Below are 22,638 nucleotides of genomic sequence, written 5' to 3'. Positions count from 1 at the left end.
AGACATGATTGCGTCATCAGGGACAGTGGCCAGATACACTTTAATCTGGCTGAGAGTAAGAGTGGAAGCGTATCAGCACAGAGTCAGGGTGGTGGCTGACTCCTGCCTGCATCCTCAATTCCTGGAGAGCTTCTTTAGCTCCTGGCCACCTGCTTGTCACGATTGCTATTATTTCCTGAATTGGTTCATTTGAAGTCCGTGCAGATGTGCCTACCCATACTGCACTGAAGACTGTACACATACCCGTAGGCTCCTAGGAAGAGCTGGTTAATGATGTTTATTCCACAAAAAAAGACTCTTTAATTTAGCCAGCAATGGCATAACATGATCCAGTGTCTGAAAATGAGAGTTAAAAGCATTCAAGTTGGAAATAAAAGGCCAGCTTTTTAACAGTGAGGGAAATTAATCATGGGCGTAGTTCATCCAAATAGTAATTTCTTTTTTCATGTAGCTATTTAAGAAGGGCATGTAATCCTCACTTAAAACGCAGGAATGTCTCACTGGTAAAACTCCTCTGTAATAAAGGAGCTATCGCAATTACTGAAGAAACATCAGGCCCATATTCCACTTCAGCAGTCAGCTTTAGGGCTTTGTGCAGGGGCGCACATGTAGTTGTAAGTGGCTTGTGTCAGGCTAGAAGATGGACCAGATTCTGCTCTTTGTCCCTTTTGTCTTTTACAAACAAGTGGTTTGTTCTTTGCAGGTGTTAGCAAGCTGTGCAGTTTAATTTTCATTCTTCAAAACCCCAGTCTCAAGACTTTTGTGCAGAATCCCTAAAGCACTGCTATTTGTTAAAGCTTTCATTGTGGGAGACAAGGAGGTGTGTGCTCCTCTCAGCTTTTGCCATCAGAGATTTATGTTCGTGTTTATTGAAAAACTCTTCACTAATAAGAAGTGAAAGAAGTAGTATGAAAAAAAAAAACCCCAAACTCTAGTCCCAAAAGTTTTCTACCTTCCTAATGCTACTTTAAAACTAATACATTAATGTATTTACTTAAGAAACAAATCATTGTTTGTATTGTTTCTCACCTTTTCTTACCCAAACCTTTCTATTTTCCATTTATTATCTCGCCTTGTAGCACAATGCTAGCTGTTTGTCAGATACAAGGCTTCACTGCTGAAATAATATGCTATTCATTACTAGAAGCCTGATAATGGGTAAACCATCAGCTCTATCTGAAAGTGGGTTTGGCCTTGAAGAGTTGCGATCTTCTGTAATGAATGCTTTTTATGTTACATAATGTGACTTGTCATATTTGAGAAAGGGGAAAAAAATTAATTTGAAGGAAAATATTCCTTGGATACTGCATGTGTGTGTTCTTGAGGACATGAAGCTCTGAAACAATACTGACATCCAAAGCAGGCTTTCCAAAGGTTACATGCAGCTGCTGTTCTCTTCCTCCCCACCACCCTTTCTTGTCATTCACATTGAAATTCCTTGTTTAGACTTCTGGCCTTTGCTCATGTTTCACACATCCTCTTTGCTCTTACATTTCCAGTAACCTACTTGCCATTCTCTTCTTTTTGATTTTGGAGCTGGTTTCCAAATTGTTCCTTACCTTTCCGAAGTAAACATAATCACGCTTAAGTTTGGTTGCTTTCTCCCTCATAATACTTGCCCAACACATTTGTATTTCATACCTACTAAGCTAAATTAGATTTTATCTTCTTAGCATCAAGTTCTGGTTTGTATATGTTCATTGCGTGCAAAATTCTGGTGTTAGGTAGGTTGTGAATAATACTTATTAATTGGCTTGCCTGATGCAACTTTGTTTTACATGTAATTCATCTCATTTCACTACCAAATCTCAAAAGACCTAACTCCACTGAAGCCAAAATCCTGCTGACCTCAGGAGAGAGAGAATTAAATCCCAGTGTATCTTAATGAGTCTTGAATGAGAGGCAAGATCCAGGCTGGCACTGAAGGGATGTCTTCAGCTTTCTATATTTTTAACTCATGTTGAAATGTTCTTTTTGAACACACCTACGTGTGCGCACAAGTGTCAGTCCAGTAGATTGAGGAAAGAGTTTTCCATTTAGAAGCAGATCTGAGTAATGCAAGAGTAATGAGATCAATTTGTTCTGGTCTTTCACTGACTTTCTGATTACTTTTAGCTCTGGCTAGAATCCAGCGTGGATAATTACATTCTTCCTACCTAATTCCCCCTGTAGTTTCAGTTGCATATGGCATTCTTTGGCTCCTGTTGTTTTTTTGTTTGCTGGGAACTATTAAACGGTTCTACATTTCACCCCAGAATTGGCTGCATTTCAGTAGCTCATGAAGTGTTTCATATTTTGTGCTGTTTATAAAGCACCTTGGGACTAATTTGGATTAAGGGTCCCACCTGAATTGAAAAATATATTATTTCCTTCCCTGACATCCTTCATAACTCATAGATCTTAGAGTTTTACTAAATATCTCTCCATAGAATTAGTGGGGTTGGAAGGGACTTCACATCCTCCCTTGAGCTCCTGTTGCAGTGCTTGACCACTCTTACTGTAAAAAAGTTATTTGTTATGTTTAAGCAGAATTTCCTGTATAATGATTTGTGCCCTTTGTCTCCCATTCATTGATGTGATATCACTGAGAAGAGTCTGGCTCCCTTTCCTTACTGTCTCCCATCAGGTATTTATACACAGTCATAAGATCTCAGTGAACCTTCTCTTCTCCAGGTTAAGCATCTCAGCCTCTCCTTGCATGTCAGATGCTCCATGCCCTCAACCATCTTCCTGGCTTTTTGCTGGACTCGCTCTAGTCCGTCCATGTCTGTCCTGTCCTGGGGAGTCCAGCTCTGGACGCAGCACTGCAGATGTGCTCTCCTCAGTGCGGAGGAGAGGGGAATAATCATCTCCCTTGACCTGCTGACAATGCTATTACTAATGCAGTCAAGGATGCTGTTGGTCATCTTTGCCACAAGGGCACATTGCTGGCTTGTATTCTCAGTCTGTGTTTTCAGAATTTTTAAAAGGGCCCTCCTCCTTTCTTTTGCTTCTTTTTGGCCTTTAAACTGTCACAAAAATGCAAGCTTCAGTTTAGAACTTCATTTTCAAATCTACTTGCTATAATCTCTGTAATAAAGTAGATTATATTGTAGTTGGTAAAATAGGTGCCAAACCAGAAATTTCAAGAAAACATGTGAGCCTGAAAAACTTTATTTCCCCTAATACTTCTTGTAGTATTTCAGAGTTTGCATAAAATTGTGAATTAATGAAATAAGGTTGCAGCTGGAAAAATTAGTATTACAGTATTACAAGCACGGAGAATCGGGCTTTCTGATGACTGAGGTTGTCCTATTATGTAGTTTTAAGCCTCAAAGGAAAGGGTTTCAATGGCGTGAAGAACTGATTAAAAAATAATAGCATACCCTATAACAGAAATAAAAAGGCTAACCTAATTAGAGTAGTGTAAAGGCATATGGCAATCTGGCATTCATTTCTAGCTCAGCTGCAGCCTTTCTGAGTAACTTGCAGAAGCTGTTTATTTTTTCAGGTCTTTATATCTTTATCAGTAAAATAAGGAGGAAAGACATTCCTGGATGCTCATTGTTAACCTAAAACAGGGGGAGGGGGAGTAATCTTTATTTTGCAGAGGTGATCCAGAGGGGAAGAAAATCTGCTAATTATCGAACCTTCAAATGTTACCATAATAAAAGCAGTAGGTATGTATATTTAAAAAAAAAAAAAAAAAAAAGTCTAGATATACAGTTAAAATTTGCACAATGTGTTCTTTTAGGTTTGGGGTTTTTTTCTTTTTCTGGTAAAGCCATGGTTGTCCTTATAGCTTATGTCCAGTCTCATCATACTGTACTGCCTACTTGAAATGAGAATTTAATTTGCAGCTCAAATTCAGGGAATAATTGGGGAATTATATCTGAATTTTAAAAAAATGAAGGAGTAAAGGTTTTCTTGGAATCCTTGTAAAGACCATTAAATGGCAGTTATAAAACCAGCATAATAAAATGAAATTGTGACACATTTCTCATTGACATGCATGACAATTTCTCCAGTTATGTTGGAGTTGAAAGTTTACTTCTAAGGTGCATTAATCTCTAATTCACCTTATGGACTTGCCTCTGCATTTTGAATTGCCAAAAATATAAAAATACCTGTGTTTGGGGTGGGTTTTTTTATACACTGTTCTTTGTAAGTAGCTTTAGAAATGCTTTGTCTAACAAGTTAGGGTCTTTATCTGTTGTTGGGTTGTGGGCTTTGTTTGTATTTTATCAACATAGTGTTTATAATTAGTCTGACAAACAAACGTGTCCATAGCTGTTTTCAAAACTTGCCTGTCAGGATCCCTTGTTGGTATTAAGCTTATAGGCATCTATGCAAGGATATTCATCCTTTGTTTCCAGTTAAACTCATGGGAAACTTTAGACATAAATCCTGAAGAGCTAATTCCTCATCCAGATCTGACAATTGATTTTTCTTCTTTTTTTTTTTTTTTGGCTACGTTCAGTATGGCTGAAGGTTGCTGATATGGTACCTGCTCCATACTTTTGAGATCTCGGTGAGCTTTCTGATTTTAAAGTATTAACGTCCCATCTTTTCTAAAATGTAGGACTCAATTGATCTTAATGGCATTAAAATAATTTTGCAAATGTGGAATTCCATTCAGGACTCCCAGGCTGCAAAGCTGCAGATAGGGTCCCAAATTAGAGAACTGAATCTGAATCCTCTTGAGAAGCGAGATAAATTTTTAATTCTAGCTACCCAACAAAGGTCTCTTTCTATTAGCTTGTCTTGATCTGAAGGGTAGTGCTATGATTCTTGCAGTAAGTCTACAGTTATTTAAAAGGTGAATTAGTTTTCTTCCCTTCTAAAACAGAAACAAGTGACTATGAAGATATAAATACTCTAAATTTGATTTTAAAGTAACTTAAAAAGCTGATTGTTCTCCTTTGTAATTTTAGACTGTCAAAATAAAACCTGTCCGTAGCAAGTTAAGCTAATCTCTTATAACAAGTCATGTAACGTTTGTGCTGCTGCTTTTTATAAGATCTGTTTCATCTCCCTGAGACAGGAATGTTACCCTCTTTAAAGCTGATGTTCCAAAAATAATTTAGTAATAGTTTCTGTCACAGATGGTGACAGGAATGGCATTATGTCTCTGGCAGTACTGGAAGACTTATTAGTACACAGAAAGTTAACGTTTTGAATGCTGCCTTCTACATGCAACATTCATTTGAGTCTTTTTGTATCCTTTGTTGGAACTTCAGCAGTTACTGTGGCATCATTCCCAGGTTCTGCTATTCATGCTATTCCTTTCTCCAGGAGAGTTATTTCTGTATCCCAGTGGTGATTGTTAAAACAGTGGTATCATTTTGATCTTTAGTTTGTAATTTTTTGTTTGTAATAATTTTTGTAATTTAGTTTGTTTCACTAGGGCACTGACCTGAAAGGAAATTTCCAATGGCTCAAAAGGCAGATCTTGTGCTCATATCCTGTGATTTCTTGGGAGAGCCCCAATCAATGGAACTTGTCTTATCTAGGCTTGGAAAATTCTCCTGATTTCACTTTATTAAGTGACTCAAGCGTGTACGCCTCACAATCATAACTACGTTTGTATTAAGATCAAGCTAAGGCCATAGTCCCACTTTGTTGGCTCTTTACAAATGTGCAGCAGGGGTCTATGTGATGAGTACTGGGTGATGCATGTTCTCCAAAAGTATGCAATGGCAAGTGAGTTGTAGTAAGATCTTCTTTCAGACATTACACAGAACTGTAAGACAAAGTGTCATTCAACTGAGTTCACAAACTGTAAAACTCAGGATTTTTTGTGAATTTTTAGCCAGGTATCATGTGTTTGGTAATTTATTGAAAGAGTTGAGAAGCTTGTTAGCATTCCACAACAGAAGAAAGACAAAATCTAGCACTGAAATTAAATATTTCAGCACTCAAAGCAGGATACTTTAACTGACTGTTCTAGAGGGTTACAGACATTATATCTATATAAAAGTTTTGAGACCTTGCAAAAAGTAATTTCTTTCTGTCTCTTCAAAATCTCAGATATTCTCAGAATTGGGTAAAAAAACCACCCCTCTTTTAACCTAGCAGTGTTTTGAGTGATAAGTTTAAACTGTCTTCTGAATGAGATCTCACTATGATATGTGAATTTCTTCCTTCCTGAAGTTTAGTATCCTTTAAAGCCCCATGTGTCCTACACTCTTTACTCTCCAGAAAAAAAATTCCTTGCTGTTTGGCCAATACATGTGCTAACTAAAGCACTTCACCTTCCTTGCCAAGTTAATGGCACCTTGTGACTGGTGGCCTCATCCTTTTGAATCATGAGTGGTAATGGCTGGAAAAGGTAGTTGCTGCCTTACAGGAGAAGCCATTTGATAGGGAATATCACCCATTGCAACCCTGGTCTTTATCTTCCAACTGAAGCTCAGAGATTTAGGCTTGTTTCTTAATAGCTTTGCTGTAATCCACACTTCTCATTGTGATGTGTATCTAGGAGGCAGGTATTAAGTATTAATAAACCTGCTATTTAGCTTGGTTTTGCAAGGTAGAGAAAATTGAGATCCTTATTTGTCGAGGCATTTAAAAGCATGTTAAAAGTCCCATTAAAATCAGTGCAACTACTCACATACTTAAAGATAAGGCTTTATCAAGACTGAGGCCACTGCTCAGTACTTGACAGAATATAGCCCTAAATATATTGTCTCTGTATTTCCACACGCTCTAGAGTTGCACATTAAATAAATCAGTCATCCTTACAAGATTACAGATTGTAATAAAGCATTTAGTATCTAAAAGTCTTCACTTTTTCATTTTACACAAGCATCATGAAATCTTAATGTTATTAGAGGTTAAATAATTTATGTTGCTTGCATAAGAGAAAATGGCATAGAGTGCCCATGGTCTGTGGACTTCAATTTCTAGATGTCTCTTACTGACAAAATACAACATGTATTTGGATCAGGAAAATGTTTTTTCACCCACCCCCTTCCCCCTCCCCCCCCAAAAAACAGACCAGAGGATAATAACAGTATAAATCAAGAAGACAATTCAAAGAACAAATAGATATTGCTGCAGAAGTGCTCAGTTATTTTCTAAAGTGACATTGTTTTTTCCATGCAATAGTAGATTCATCAGTCATTAAGAATTACACAAGTACCTGTTCATTCTTTCCTTTAAAAAAAAAAAAAATGTATTGCATGCCAGCTGAAATATATGTGAACCAAGATTTAATGGTACGCTCTACCATCAGCTTGTTTGAAAGATTTACAAGAGAAGTTCTCTCGCTTATTCAGGTAGAGATCTTACTTGATTCTGTTTCAAGGTTGCAGTCATCAACAAGGCAGGCATTTAGACACAAGGCAAATGTAGCTTACAGATCTGCAGTTGGATTGAGAAATTCAGAAAGTCATGTGAAATGTCTGAGAATAGCTGTCTAAACAGTTTAAATCCCATAAACTGTGCAGTAGAGAAACAAAGAAAGGAGATAAGCTATTCCTGATGGATTTTTAACTTGCTGATTCATTTCCTTATGTAGTACTGGTTTTGTCTGGGGTTTGGACTTCTATTTATTTTATTTACTTATTTATTTTGAATGCATCCCTCCAGAAAATTATATTATGAAACAGTAATGCAATGATTCAAGTTAAATTCCAAACAAGCCTATGGTTTGGGTTTGGAACCAAATTTTCCCAAGATTGTGAACTTAGGGTTCAAGCTTGGGGAGATCAATAATTTAAACATCAGGTATGTCTCTGAACACTGAAGTTGAAATTAATCTTTTCTGCAAAGCACCACAAAAAGTCTTAAGCCTGCAAAATAATGTAAATTAAGAGAAAAGAAAACTTTCCTCTTTAAAGCAGAAAAACCTCTTTGCTTCATTCAGGGCTTGTGTTTGTAATTTTAGTTTCTCACCTTCCAAACAAAATGTATTATCTGAATTTTGAGTCTAATATGCTTGGTTGTTTGTGATAAAGATAACACTTCTTGACCGTACACTTGAATGCTACAAAATACCTAAAGCTAATAAATTTGAATGAGGAGAAAATTGACAATGTTATTTACTACTTCTCATTAAGGGCATTAAACCAGATATGCATCAATAAAAAAAAATAAAATTGATTAACAGAGACCAGTAAGTGCAATGTTTAAAATGAAAGCAATTTTAAAATAGTTACTTGTGAATAGCTTATAATGGAGTAGTTAATTAAAAATAGTAACCAATTAAAAAAATCATGGCAAAAAATGAAATTAAATTACAATAAACCTGATGACTTCCAGCAACTAAAAGTCTGCTTAATAAATATTCCATCAGAGTGTGGTGCAAGAATTTGAATGACGTGATTTTAGGAATTTAGCCATCAGCTTACCCCGCTCTTCCTCACTGCTGTCTAAATAGAAGGTACAATCCAGAGGCAAAGCAATATGCAGAGAGTTGGAGAGAACTGCACATTTAGAGGCCTGAAAATCCATGAGAAATTACTTGATTGTGGTGACAGCCAATAGATGCTAGAAAATTTGCCTGCTGTGATGGAAAATGACTGAGTTAAGTAAAAGTATTGCAAGACGATGCAGCAGGGTAGAGTCTTCACCTGATGTTGTAGCAGAGTGTTTGGAATGGGCATTCTCTGAGGGTGTTGCGTTTTGGGGTATGTACCAAGAGGTTTCTGCTGATCACATCTCTTGAATATAAACACATTCTACAGATGAAGGCGCCAAACTTAAATGGCTTGTTCAAAGCTCTAAGGTGGTCTTCAGCAGAGCTGGGGAAAAAGTAAGTTCTGTTGGCTCCTGATTGTTCTTTCAGCTTCAAATCAGCTTTCCTTTTCTTTTTTTGTCCACTCCCTGGTTTAAAAACAAAACCCCTAAACAACTATATATTTATTCTAGTTGAATGGTTTTGTATTAAACAAGAAGGGTTTCAGCTCTATAGTAGATGCTGGGATGGTCTTAGGAAGATATCAAGCCCTATCTTTTTATTATTAAGAACAACTTTCATGAAGGAAATAGGATGAAGTTAAGTCGTGGAATAGGTGAGTCTTCAGTGACGTTTTGAGAGGTGGTAGCTAATAATAACGTTGTACGAACAAGTTGCTTTTTGATAGTTTGCAGGCGGTTGTTGGAATAGACTCGGGCTGTGGGGGTTGTAGCCTATATTTGAGTAGTAAAAGGAGCAACAGCTCTTCTACGAGGCCTGAATTAGTTGTAGAAATCCAATTCCTCTTGAGGGTAAGTCTGCAATGTAAGCAGAGAGTTTCAGGCTATTTTACATGAAGTTTTCTATTCATGTTTTTTTCTTCCTCCCTGACCTTGGACAGGAGGTTGGAGTCAATAAAGTGCATTTCTCTTTTCCACTGCAAATACTTCAGTGTTGAGGAAGTTTGGATGGTTTGGGGGGTTTAAAAATTTTTAGTTACATTTTTAAACTTTTCATTCCATGCATGTTTTCCAATTTGACCTCTCAGAGTATTAAAATTTCCACAACGAAACATTTTTTGATGTGGCAGTTGTAAAATCTTTATTACTGAGAGATTATACTTTAGTGACTAGCACTGGAAAATACAGTTTCCTCCAGGTAAAGTGTCCCTACTTTTCTGTATTTGTCTCTGTCTCTAACAATTAAATGCTATCTAACTCTTCTTAACAGAAACATTCCCATCATGTTGTACCTGCTCCTTGTGAGCCCCCTCAATGTCAATGAAGTCTGTTACTTATGAGTGTGAGTTTTAAACAAAGCCCAGGTTCATGAAAGCATCCCTTTCCCATACAGGCGGTAAGCTTGCATTTAAGCACAGAAAAAAAAATTTCATTTGAAATCTGTGAGACTTCCCACTAGATCAAACTCTCACAACTGATTAAGTATTTGGCTGAATTTTGGATCTAGTGAATGAGAGTACTACCAAAGGTATCAGTGGTGCACAGCCAGGTACAACCTGATGAAGGTGACAGGCAGAGGGGTAACATGCTGGTCGAGACTGTAAGATCACCTCACTGTCTCTGGGAATTCCCACTGGTGTCAAAAGCACCGCGTCTTTCCATTGTGTCGGTGCAGTTTCAGCTGGAATGAAACAAGTCTCAGAGGCTTTGGCTATATATGTAGCTTATTTCTTCTTATTGGAGTGGGAATAAACACTTTGAAGGAATAGTTTTGACAGGTAAGGTAACACCACTGAATGATAGTATAAGGGGGTAGATGGCTGGAGTTTGTTTTCATTTTCTCCCTTGAAAAGAATGGAGATAAAGGTTAGTAGAAACAAGGGAGCTTTTAAAAATAGCATCTAGTATGTGATTCAGTATACAGCCTCAAATGCTTAAAAAATATATATATAATTCAAAGTAAACAAACCCAACATGATTCATGGTGTTCAATAACCACAGTGTAAGGTCAATTAGCCTCAGTACAAACTGCAAATACTTTCAGACATATAATAGAACCCCTAAAAAAAACAGGTCATGAGCAAATCAAGTAATGTAACTCATGTGTACATGCTTACCAGCACACTTTCTGAGTCAATTCCAAGACACTCTGAAAAGTTTTGGACCTGGAAGCAGCAATGGCAGAAAAATAAGTCAATTATTTTGAGAGAGCAGTACCTTCCATTCCTTTTCACATTCCAGTGCCTTGCCACTATTTAAACCATTGGGGCTGAGACAAAGTGTATTTCAGCTTTTGTTAAACCTTGGGAGCAAGCTAACAGGTGACTTTTTCATTCTATCTTCATGCATTTTCTTCACTTGCACTCCAATTCCCAAATGTGATTTTACCATTTCAGTTCTGATGAAATGCAATGCGTAGTTTGCTACGTGCAATACAAGGGCAATTACAGTAATTATTATGGTTCTGTTATTGTGCTGAAATCTTGGGAATCTGAGAGCAAGGGCAGAAAATATATGCTTTTTGATGGTTTATTGGCTTTATTGTCTGTGACTAGCCAACAAAGTGCTTGAAAGAATGGGAGATTACTCTTTCAGTCTTAATTTTGGTCAGAAACCAATCATAGCAGAGAAGCATTTATGAATGTATGAGCAGTATCAAGCATCAATCTTTGTTAACAGTTTATCAGTGGTAAAAACAACCCCTAGTCATTGATTTTAGCAGAAATAATATTGGGATTGAAGCCTGCCACAGTGGAAATACAAAAGTAGAAAAAAATTGCTATTAACATTTAGAGGAAATGAAGAACATGCATGTAGGCATGACGTAGATCCATCAGCCATTGCAGTAAGCATTAATTTAGCTTTCTGCAACACTTGGATAACTCAGATATAAGCCTGGTGTGAAAAATAACATGCACATTGCTTTAACTCTGCCTGCTAAAATGTAATAGCAATTCTTTCCACTAACTTAATCAATTGGGATCAGGTTATTAGATGCAGACTGCCAGGGTGGTGCAACGAGCAGGTCTGTTGCACAAACTGTTAAGTTTAAAAAATAAACACGTTTCATGTCAACACCTATTGGAAATATCTAAAATGGTTTTTTGAGCTATCACTTTTCTGTGTGTTTATGAATAAGTTTGTGGGGTTTTGCGCTGGTTTGGGCAAGAGGGGGTGGACTTTCAAATATCCACATTTCCATGAAAACAGGATTTCAGTCATCACCTAGGGAATAGAACACATCTATTATTCTATCCAGTATGAGCAAAGCTAGGGGGGTTGTTTATAGCATAGAGGAAATGAGAATAAGTGTGCAATGCTTTGATTTAGGGGCATGAGAGGAGCGGTTGGGGGTCTGAGGGCATATTTTATTTTGCAGAATTCTTTCAGGGTACAGAGGAGGAGAGAAGCTATTCCAAACTCAGAGTCTAACTCTGTAGCACTAACTTCCCCTCCAAATTTACTGCATAGTTCAACTGAATGTTTCACTGTGAAGATACCAATGTGCTGGATCTTCATCTTCTTGAAGGAGCAGAAGCACATGTCCACAAAGGCGAATGCGCATAGGAGATGATTTATTTGGTGAGAGTAGGAGGGGAGCGGGCAGAAGAGAGAGGAAAAGGAAATCATGAATAATGTTGCCAGATTTTGCCCTCTAGGTCAAGTAATTACATGAAAGCCTTGACCTTCTATTTTTCTAGCTGTATCTCTAATTATCTTTCTTCCATTTAAGTATGTTTGTGTCTATAACTGTGAAAGCCATAATCTGGAATATAAGATCGTAAGTTCATGGTACTGCTTAGGAGCTAAAATAATGCGTTTCAGCATTACAAAAAAAAAAAAAATCTTTTAGATAGAAACCTGACTTACAGCTTTTTGAAAACTTGGTTTGGTAACAGCTTACTAAGTTTAGAATGAGACCCTTTTCGGAGGTTGAACCTAGAGCTGTGCCCCAGTTAACCCATGAGCGTTCTGATTTAACCAGTGCCTGCTGAAATAGTCTCTGGGGACCTACCTGTGAAAGATGTCCAGAATCTTTTGCCAGTTCAGTCTCAAAAGAAGTTATGCAAAGAAATGCTAAGTACCTCCCCAAATTGGTCTCTGAGACTGACTTCAAAAGACATCACTTAAGGGCCCCTCTGAAAAGCACTAGAGATTCAAAGGGTCGGGGCTAGGGGGAGGGAATAAGGCAGAGCAGAAGGAGTGTGTGCAATGCAAACAGAAATGAGAGCAGAAACACGGCTGTGAGCAGAAATTTTGAAAGAGAGAAGAAATAAAAGCTTTATCTTGCTACGTCAAAGAAAAGAGGAGTCAATGAGGAGATCTGAGGATTTCTATAGACTTCCTAATCTTCAAAGGCTTTTAAAAATATTAAGGGTGGGGTTTTTTATAATTTATAACATTATATGGGATAGAGCAGATATAAAAAGCGTTTAGGCATGTATAAAACAAAAACACTTAAAAAAAAAAAAAAAAAAATCAAAACAGCACCCAAGGTCCTTCTGAAAAGCAGCCCACCTCCCTCAGATAAGAAGACTGGCTGAGCTTTATCATCTTATCCAAGATGAATGAAATTTCAAAGTTTAAGCCCAGCTCAGTGGCAATTTAGAGCAGAAGTGCAGTTGTTTGCAGTATAAATTGAGAGACTGATAACTGTCAAGTGACACTGATGGGCACAGCCCCTTGGAGAATAGTTGAACATAGAACCAGAATGTTGTAACAGAATATCCCCTTGGCACACTAAACAAAGTTAAAACTCTCATTAGCATGCCTGTGCTTCCCTTTTGCCATTGACATTTCTGATCCCAAGGGAGTTATAACGAAACAATATACTGCAAACTGCCCCAATTTTGTTACTGTTTTTATTGCTAATGCTATTTGGAAGGAAATTGTGCTTGACCTTTAACTGGGTAAGTTTACAGTCAGGTCTCAGGGAGCTGACAATTAGCAACTAATCAATAAAGAGTATCATTGGCTCAGTAGTTCCTTTCCCTGCTAGGTTTAGACTTTTCCTGATCTACAAATGTCTGTAGTTGCATCAAGGCCTTGAAGGTGGACATCAGCGTAGAGGCAGAAAGCAATGCTGATACTGCTCAGCTACCCAGCTTGACCATTCAAATGCAGGTGGTAAATGTTACTTTCGGTTCTATTGACTTATTTTCATATGCCTTAGAGGAAAACAGGGTTTCCAGACTGTATTGGTGCACCTATCCTCTGAAATCCAGGCTTGTGTTAGGGAGACTGAATGTGAACACCGAACCCATACTGCATCTTACATATTAAAATGAAAATCTTATTGTTGTAAATGATAAAAACTACTTTTGCACCATGCAAGCTGTTATCACAATGTTCTTGTGTTCAAAAAAGTGTGATGAACAGCGTTGTGGGAATGTGAATAAAAATCTAGAGCCTTAGCTCATGTGAACTTAATGGAAGCCTAGGGCATTTGGTGTTTTGCAGGCCCCAAATTCTCAATGGCTATGGTCTAGATTTCTCTAGGTTGATGTTTTGATGGTAATTGTCCCTAGGAAAAAACCTTCTACCTTGGAAGGTTTCTCCAATGAATGTAGAGCTTGCAAAAGGGACTCTACACTGCTCTTTCCAAACCGCATGTTAAGGAAAATGCTAGAAGCACATTGCTGTAAGGAGGAGTTAGAAAAGTCTGTAGGAGACCCCCAGAAAACTTAAACTGAAGATATAAACATGCCATGATGTCCTTACCCATCAGCCCCTTTTCATGCTAGTCTGTGGCTGACATTCAGGATTCCTGTTTTGAAAATTCAGCTTGTTTGGTGGCAACCCAGCTTTGGGCATCAAAGGAGATCACTACAAAAGGAACACTCAAGATGTATGCGGCAAGCTAACAGAGGGCTATCTAGTGGCTAGTGAGAATAAGTAGCATTGTCTTTAAATTGCTTGGTTCAAGGCACTACCAAAAGCCTTTCTGCCCTATGAAAATGTCCTTTCTCTCCCATGAGATCTCATATGTGAAGTACAGGTTTGATAGACTGTTGTTTATTGGTTTTAAGCTAAACGGCAATTGAACGTGGTGTATTGCAGTTTTAGATGAGAGGTCAATCTAATTGCCAAGTAATTGTCTGAAAATTACATGAACAATAAAACAAAGTTGTACGCTTTGTAACATACAGTGTCAGGCCGGTAAGAAATGTTTTTGCATTTAATTGACATTTAACAAAATAATTACAAGTCCTTCAGGATAATTAGAATACACACTGTATTTACAAAGTGCTTAAAATACTAGTTGACCTTTAGCAAGTGTGTTAATCAATAACAAACCTATAACTTGCTATTATGCCAATTAAATGCCTGTATATTTCGTTCAGATATTTAAAGGTGAAGGTTAAATCATGTTAAATCATTACCCTGTTAGGATGGGCATTTTGCTCTGATGTGTTGCTTCCAGAGAAAGCATGCAAAATATCTTGTGAAATGTTCCAGGGATTTTACAGATCCATTTTAAAATTTACAGCAGGGATTTTAAAATCTTGTACTCCTGAGAGCTGCACTCATAGGACTCATTCCCAAGATGCATAGTTCTAAAAAGATGATCCTTCTTGCCCCTCTCCCTTAAAATTTTAATGAATTTATGTTGAAGTGTGTGCGTCTGTGCTGAATGGTGATTCTACAGCAGTGTCTCCCCTAATCTTCCAACATCCAGAGATATATGATGAGGTGACTGCAAAATTACCTTGGATGTAAAGCCTTTTTCACCAAAGAGATTCATATCTTCTCCTGAGATAGAAGTACAATGTTTTGTATGTACTGACAAGTTAATACAATAATGGTTAGTGTGGAATTAAAAAATACTCGTGTTGCATTATGCTTTTCTATTTGGTGCAAGACCTCAAAGGTAAGAAGTGAAAATGGTTGGCATGTGCAAACAAAAGTGGTAGATTCTCTGCCAACTTCAGTGAAGTGGCTAAAAACAGGAAAAAAAGAGGAAGCATTATTTTTCTTTCTGCTTTTGGAGGAATTTTTCCAAGATGTTATCTTTGCAAAAAAATCTGTTCACAACACAAGTGATCTAAGAACAGAACTGTTACTCATGTGATGTAAATCAGCATCACTCCACTAAGCTACAACTGTTCTAATATGTTGAAGATCTGATCAAATGTGTTTTAGAGAAAGGTGCAGTAAATTAGTATGGCCATTCTCTCTCTTTTTCAAGAGTAATATGCTTCTGACTTTGCATAAAGGTCGATGAAGTGTTAAATTGAGGGTGATTAAATACAGAGTGTGAAGAAAATGACTCCAAGAGCAAGAATCAGCGAGAAGACAGATATGAATGATGATGCAATAAAAATAAGGTAATCGTTGAATGATAAAAACACCTTCTGATATGCAGAGTCCAAAGCTCATGAGCATTTGAAGAAGTAGTGACACATGTACTGGGGAAAAATCAAACAAAACTCTCTCCTTGCCATGTAATTGAGGCTTCAATATAGTCATATAAAAAGTATTTTGTAATTTTCAGTATTGGCATTGTACCTGGAACTGATATATTTAGAACAGAAACTTAAAAAAAAAAAAAAAGGCATCAGGTCAAGTAATTCAGAACCACCTTTTTAATAATATAATCCCCAGGCCCAGTGCTTCCAGGAAAATTTTTTTTCATAACAATATGTTTAGATAAAGGCCTCTATTCTTGGTCCTGCCTTTACATTGCTATCACAATGCTACTAGGCAAGATGCTTATCTTAAATTTGCTAAGGACATGCAAATCAGATAGGGTATTTTCCAAGTAGTATGTAAATTGTAACCACTGTAAAGCAATTTTTGTTCAATTTTTGTTTGGACTAGATTTACTATGTAAATAAGGAGTTCCGTGTTGTCTTACGATCCTATGGAGTTCCCAGTTAATACTGAAGCCATTTTGGTCTGAAGGTTCCCATGTTGCTCCTACACGAGGTTATGACTAGGTACAATTCCTCACGTTCACTTGTAATATCTGTCCATTGCATTTTAAAGCACGACACAAAAAAGAAAGCAGACCATCTATGTCTACATTACCCATGTGAAATAAAGGCTTATTTTGCAGATGCTGTCTTCTGAATAAAACATTGCTCCCAAGCTGTAATCTAATTCCCCAAGAGGTAAACAGGGAATTCTGCAATGAAGTTGATGAAACTGAAGTCAGACTTGCATCAATAAAAACTGTCCCTAAATATTCCCTTAAACATTCTTAAACGTGAGTAGTATACCTTGGGTTTAGTATACACAGAAATAGAGATTTATAGTCAGGGAGAAGTTGATGATGAAAAAGTTGAGAGGTTTTATGAGCCTTGAGGCAACAAAATGCCAAGATATCAGTCAGGCCATTTGAAATAAAAGCCCAGAAATCACTCTCAAAGAGGATTGCTGATTTTCCATGTTAATAATTGATAAAATAACGTACAGACATCTTAGCTGTAGATGTATTTGGCAAAAGCTGTGAAGCTGCATTAAAATATACTGCATTGCTTTCCTTTAGAAAGTTCCATTTTCAGAATGACTGCTGATTCCAGCATTGCTGATTTCTATCACGTAACTTTGGGGAATCTTTCTCACAAGTTGAATTCTTTCTAGTTGATGTGAAGTTTTAAAGTGTGATCCCTGCCCTTAAATGTTTTGTGCAGAAATAAGCTACTAAAGATCCATTCATGAAGCAGTCCCAGTCTGAGTTGATCTTTACGGAGCAGTGGTGTGTGAGATGGAACACAGATGATGTTTCTCTGATGCCCTGTAGAGTGGCTTTACAGTTTTTCTATCTGCTTCTGAAATGGATGATATTATATTTGAGATTACGGGAGTCCCATCACTCCTATTTTCTTAATACAGCTTTGATACATCTAGAAGACTGGACAGAGTGGAGAAAGAGAAAATACTGTTATCCGCTAGTTGCAAAACCTGCCTAAGGAGCTTGGAATTTTTTTCCATAGCCTGTGAGTTTCCTGCATGTGTTTTTTGGCAAATTGTAGGTGTCAAGGACCATGTGACTGCCATAGACTAAAGTGTTCTGAAGGTGCAGGGGAAAAATATTGTTGAATAAGAAGGCAACTGGGAGTAAATTAACCATAATGAGAATTCAGCATCTAATTCTCCCTTGTACTGCAGATGCAGTGACTTAAGGGGAACAATTGCTTCAATCCCAGCCTAAACGGTAGTCAAGAAAAGCTGAAGGAATTTATTATGCCAGAAATAGATCAATGGCTGCTTTAATATGGCTTCATGTCAGGCTTCTGTTTAGTTTCTACCTAGAAGCTAAACCAGAAAAGACAAAGCTTCCTTTACAATTCCTTGATACCAGATGTCTTTGTAGTGAAAAAATGGAGCAGTTCCATCAAAGTGAGGAAAAGTATTGTATGAGGATTTGTCCCAAATTTTAAATGTCCATCACTATGAAACTAAGTAATCTGTTACAAGAGCCAAAGGAACTTTTACAGGCATTTTGTTCGTCGTATTCAGGATGGTTCTTTTTGTCTGTCTAAAGTGCTGTACTACAGCCTCAAGGAAGAGTTATAGTCTCAATTATTCCTTCTGCATGGCTCCCATATTTGTACTGAGTCCTGAGGGAAGGGTTACCACTAATAATTAATCTTTCCCTAGTTTCTCCAAGCAAAAGCACCAAACCTGCAAACAACAGGACAGTTTCCTTTTTAAAAGGTCTCTGCTACTGTGTAGAATTTTTATTCCTTTAGTTACAAGAATTAAGTCCAAACTGTTACTCTGGATTCTAGCAGTCTGTTTTTTGAAATAGAACAGGCAGAGTTCCTATGTTGGTTCTGTCCATTATTCACTGAGATCCATCATTTTAATAAATCGTGTGGTAATACAGAGTTCCGATTCATGTGTACTGATACCTTCTGCAGTAATTGTCGATACTAGAGCTAGAAATATTCTATTTACCCACCTACCATTTGGTTGTTATCACTAGTGATTATTTTCTGTCCTTTATTTGCATTGTCATAGTTTCTCCTAGCGTATATATCCATAGGGTGAGGTGAACATTAAAAGATTTGGATAGTAGGTCCAAAATGCAAAAATCTGCTAAACTGACTTATATTCTTCATGTTTCCTTCATCTCCCATGTGGAGGGCCATTGTATAGCCTATATGCTGCTTAATTGCTAATAGATAGTATAAGTGTGAAACCAGAATCAGTTGATTTTATGGTTCTGTCTTGCGAGTGATTTGCTTCTTGTAGAGTGTAAACGTTTCTTTTAAAAACAGTCTGAGATCCATTTTCTTCCCTGCTTTCATTCTCCCACTTCAACGGTTCCTCTGAAACGTCAACTAACTCTTCCTTTACTTGGGAAGATGACAATTATCTCATTTGAATCTGCTTTCTCATTCGGACTTTAGGAGGCATCTGGAGGTAGCAAACAGAGCTCACATTTATTTCAGCTGCAATTATAGATCAGAATCACTCTCAGGCTATGCTGAGCATTACCTGTACCCTTAAGGGCTCAGATCTTGTGACCCTTTGTTGAGCAAGTATCACTGTCTAAAAGAATAGCTCTACTGTTTTCAAGAGTGCTACACCTGTGGGCTGTAGAAAGAGACCCAGCACTTTTGCAATAGCTTTTAGAAAAGCAAGCAGTACACGGCCTTGTAGTTTGAGTTACCACTTTTCACCTTGTGATATGGCTGATGCTAGAGTTTTCAACTTTGTCAAGCTCTTGCTGAGGGCAGAACAATGAAGGCTGCTGGGTGATAGGATCGTGAGAGCTGGGTCACAGCGTGTTACTGCAACCTGCCTTTATACATAAGCATTTTGCTTTTCATAAACTCAGTAGTATGGCCACCAGTCTGGAAATAGAACACTGGAAGTGGTGTCAAAGCTTATGAAGTTACACATAAGTTAGTTTAGATTAAAAAAAATAAATAAATAGAACCAAAGTGAGAAGTGATTTGTCTACTCTCTTTGTGGTGCTTTGACATTTGAGGCATCTATTTGCTTATGGTCTGGCCCGGTTTGGGGTCTCAGCAAGCTTTGGAGACTTCAACTTGCTGTGGTGAAACACTGATGAGATTAAAATATATGTGCATTTTTTTTCAGAGAACTTATCTACTTAAAGCCCAAAACCATTTAATAGAATAAGGTTGGTATATATGCAAACATGGCACTTTGCTGAGTTTTTAAGTGAATTTACTGCAATAAACAAATTTCGTTTTTAAGTTGTAACGTAGGCTCTCTGAGGCTGTGACTTCTTTAGCTGTGAGCTTTAATAAAATCTCTTTTACTGCTTGCTGTAAATAAATATTTAGCTCACGTGATTATTTGCAACTTAAAAGGTATTTCTTGTAGAAAAGTTAAGGGCTTTTGAGGTTTCTGAGTGCTTCCTTAAAAGTGGTCTAACTGTTGCATGATCAATTACCCCAGGTCAGCTCCAAAGTAACTTGAAATCCACTGGTAAGACTTCCCTGGACTCGAATAGGCTTTGGGACAGATTTTATCTGCAGCTATTTCGATCCAGCCTGAGGCTTGCAGTTTCATAGTTTTATATGTAGATATCTGGGAGGATGGGGTTGACCTGATCTCTGGCAGACCCCATCAAAGGTAACTGTGCTAAGTGACGGATCTCTGATTCGTGATCCAGCACCACCATATGAAAATAGAAATTGTACATCTATGCTGAGTTGAGCCTCTGGCACAACCACTGTGCACTGAAAGCCTATGAAGGGCTCTGGAAATGTACCCATGTGTCTCACAATAGTATTAAGCAATCAACAAAATTAACCCAGGTTCACTTTCATTAGAAAATATTACCTGATCAGTGTGATGCCTAATTTCAGAGCTGCAAATGTGCCTGCCAGCTGTGACAGCCACCAATTCCTAACATATCAATTGGGTCACACAAGGCAGCTGAGTAGATGTTTCAATACAGAGTGAAATGAAATAAGCCGTTGCTGAGTCCAAATTACCCTTGCTTTTAGTACTTACACTGGCCCAAGCTCCAGGACAAATTCATTGTACAATATAAAAAAGAGTGAAAGCTTCAAATGTGAAGTTTGCTCCCTGCTTTGCATATTAAACTGTTAGTTTAAATTCTAGCTTTTCCACAGCATGTATTAAAATAAATGAAAATATATTAGGTCTGATTCTCCTTTCAGTGAGACAGATTTCACAATTATGTGATTCCAATGCTTGCAATAATGGCTTTGCTGGCTCAAATTGCGTAGAAGAAAAGAAAAATTAAACCACAAAATATTTATGTTTAAAACTGTACAAGAAACAGGCTAATGGCTCACAAGGATGACTGAATCAATGTAATAGCCCATAAAGTGTTCTTTGGCATGACTTTCTATTTATTTATTTAATTTTTTTGTTTATTTATTTAATCAAAGCAAAAATTTTGGTAGACCTTACAAGGTTTTGGCCTGTTCAGAAGCGTACAGCAACTGTCTTTTCAGATCTCCCATAAGGGAAGCATTTATTACAATTATTTTGGTGAAATTCTGCAAAACTGTAAATTACACTGTAGTTACGTCAAAGACATTCTCAAATAAAATTGCAGAAAATGAGATATGAAATGAAAAGCTAAGCCTTTCCAGCTGTAAATAGGTAGACTGCTGTGAGAATTTCCTTTATGTCCAGCAGATGTCAATGTGGTGATAAACTAAAGCACACTGTGTATCAAAACCAAGCCTGTCCACATTCAGAATAAAGGTAGAGCAACTACTCGCATCCCAAGTGCCAGACTCAGCCATGGTCTCCCAGTACAGTGGAGCATTCATGTAAGTGCTTTGGACTTTTCTCCAAAAAGTGGTTTTGTTTGTCCACACACAGTCAACATTGATTTAACTGCAGTTAAAAATGCTTTGACTTCTATGATGTAGGACATCACTTGGCTTTTTGCTTTCCATTTCTTCTCATCCATAGCTCCTGCAAATGTGATGGTCTTTCTTTTTTCCCCATGTGCAGAATAATTAATGTAGGCTATTGTACCAATGCTCTTCTCCAGTGCATGGCAGATTGTCTCTCTAGACTTATCCAGGGAATTCCCTGTTTTACTATTTGTTGTGTTACGTGTTATTTGAAGTAGTGAATATTTCACTGATGTTAATGATGTAGGAAATAGGAACAATGGATGGTGGTTAACACTTTGTAGGTGGATAGCTTGTCTTCTAAGTATTTCTTCTATTTAGTCTTTTACTGTCATATTTGAACACTCCATTGATTTTCTTTAAGTTCATCATATTGTTTAGCCGTTTTTTTTAGGCTACTGTACATGATGTTTTTGAGTATTGCTCTATTGATTTCCCAACAAGACAGTTTAGTTTTGAAATATTAATGACTCAAACTATAGGTACTGGTACATATGTTTTTTAGTTTCATAAAATCATCCAATAGTGGCCAAGGAATAGAAAAACCTTTCTGCACTGCTTGCCTTTTGTTTGGAAACATTTATCTAGAACATTGGTTTACAGTAGACTTCTTCCAATGAAGAAGATAGAAGCTCTGTCGGAATCGATTAGGAAGTCATTATCTGTATAAGATGTCTTAAGTTGAGGGTATGGGCAGCTGTCATCTCTGGGGTGATTCCCTGGGTGAAGTGCTGTGGTGAGGCCGTACTGTACCTGAAAGCTCGGAGCTGGTCTACCACAGACGTCCAGCAGGAGCTAACGATTGTCACCTATGCACAGGTTCAGGTGGATTTGGTAGCTGTGGCAATGACTCTGATGTACTTTCCTTTAGCTGAATGGCTTTGTACCATTGTTTCCAGTATTAGTCAAAAGTCTATATTTGACTTAAAAACTTTAAAAAAAAAAAAAAAGGAAGTGATGTTTTGATCACACCACATCTGAATCTCCTTTTTTAGCGGTCCTCCTGCTTGACTGAGGCAATTCGTCATCATCTAGAATTTGAGAGCCACAGTGGGCTTTCTCCAGCATTACTCTCTCCTGTGCCTGTTAGCCCAGTGCTTGGATTCTCTGGGGAATAACTGCTAATAAATAATGATAAAAGAAGTAGTAGACCTCCCTCCCATTTCTGTTTCCTTTACTGTTGACCTCTGCTTTCTTGGATAAGAAAGTGGTGATACACACATAAAAGAACTCTTCTCCACTGTTGAATATTTCATGCGAGTTTCTTGTTGAAAGATTGATTTTTGCCACAGCTCTCTGGCTTTATTTGTTGTCAAGATGAACGTGCACACTGTGTTTTGGAAATGTAAATATGAATATTTGCTCTTTTGTCTGCGTTGGAGAGCTCTGACTATGATATGTTGTTGTGGTTTAACCCCAGCCGGCAGCTAAGCCCCACACAGCCGCTCGCTCGCTTCCCCCTGGTGGGATG

The sequence above is a fragment of the Haliaeetus leucocephalus genome, unplaced genomic scaffold, assembly GCF_000737465.1.
Source record: "Haliaeetus leucocephalus isolate CR32 unplaced genomic scaffold, Haliaeetus_leucocephalus-4.0 Scaffold646, whole genome shotgun sequence".
Lineage (NCBI taxonomy): Eukaryota > Metazoa > Chordata > Aves > Accipitriformes > Accipitridae > Haliaeetus > Haliaeetus leucocephalus.
The sequence above is the reverse complement of the archived record's forward strand: the minus strand, read 5'-3'. Positions refer to the sequence as shown.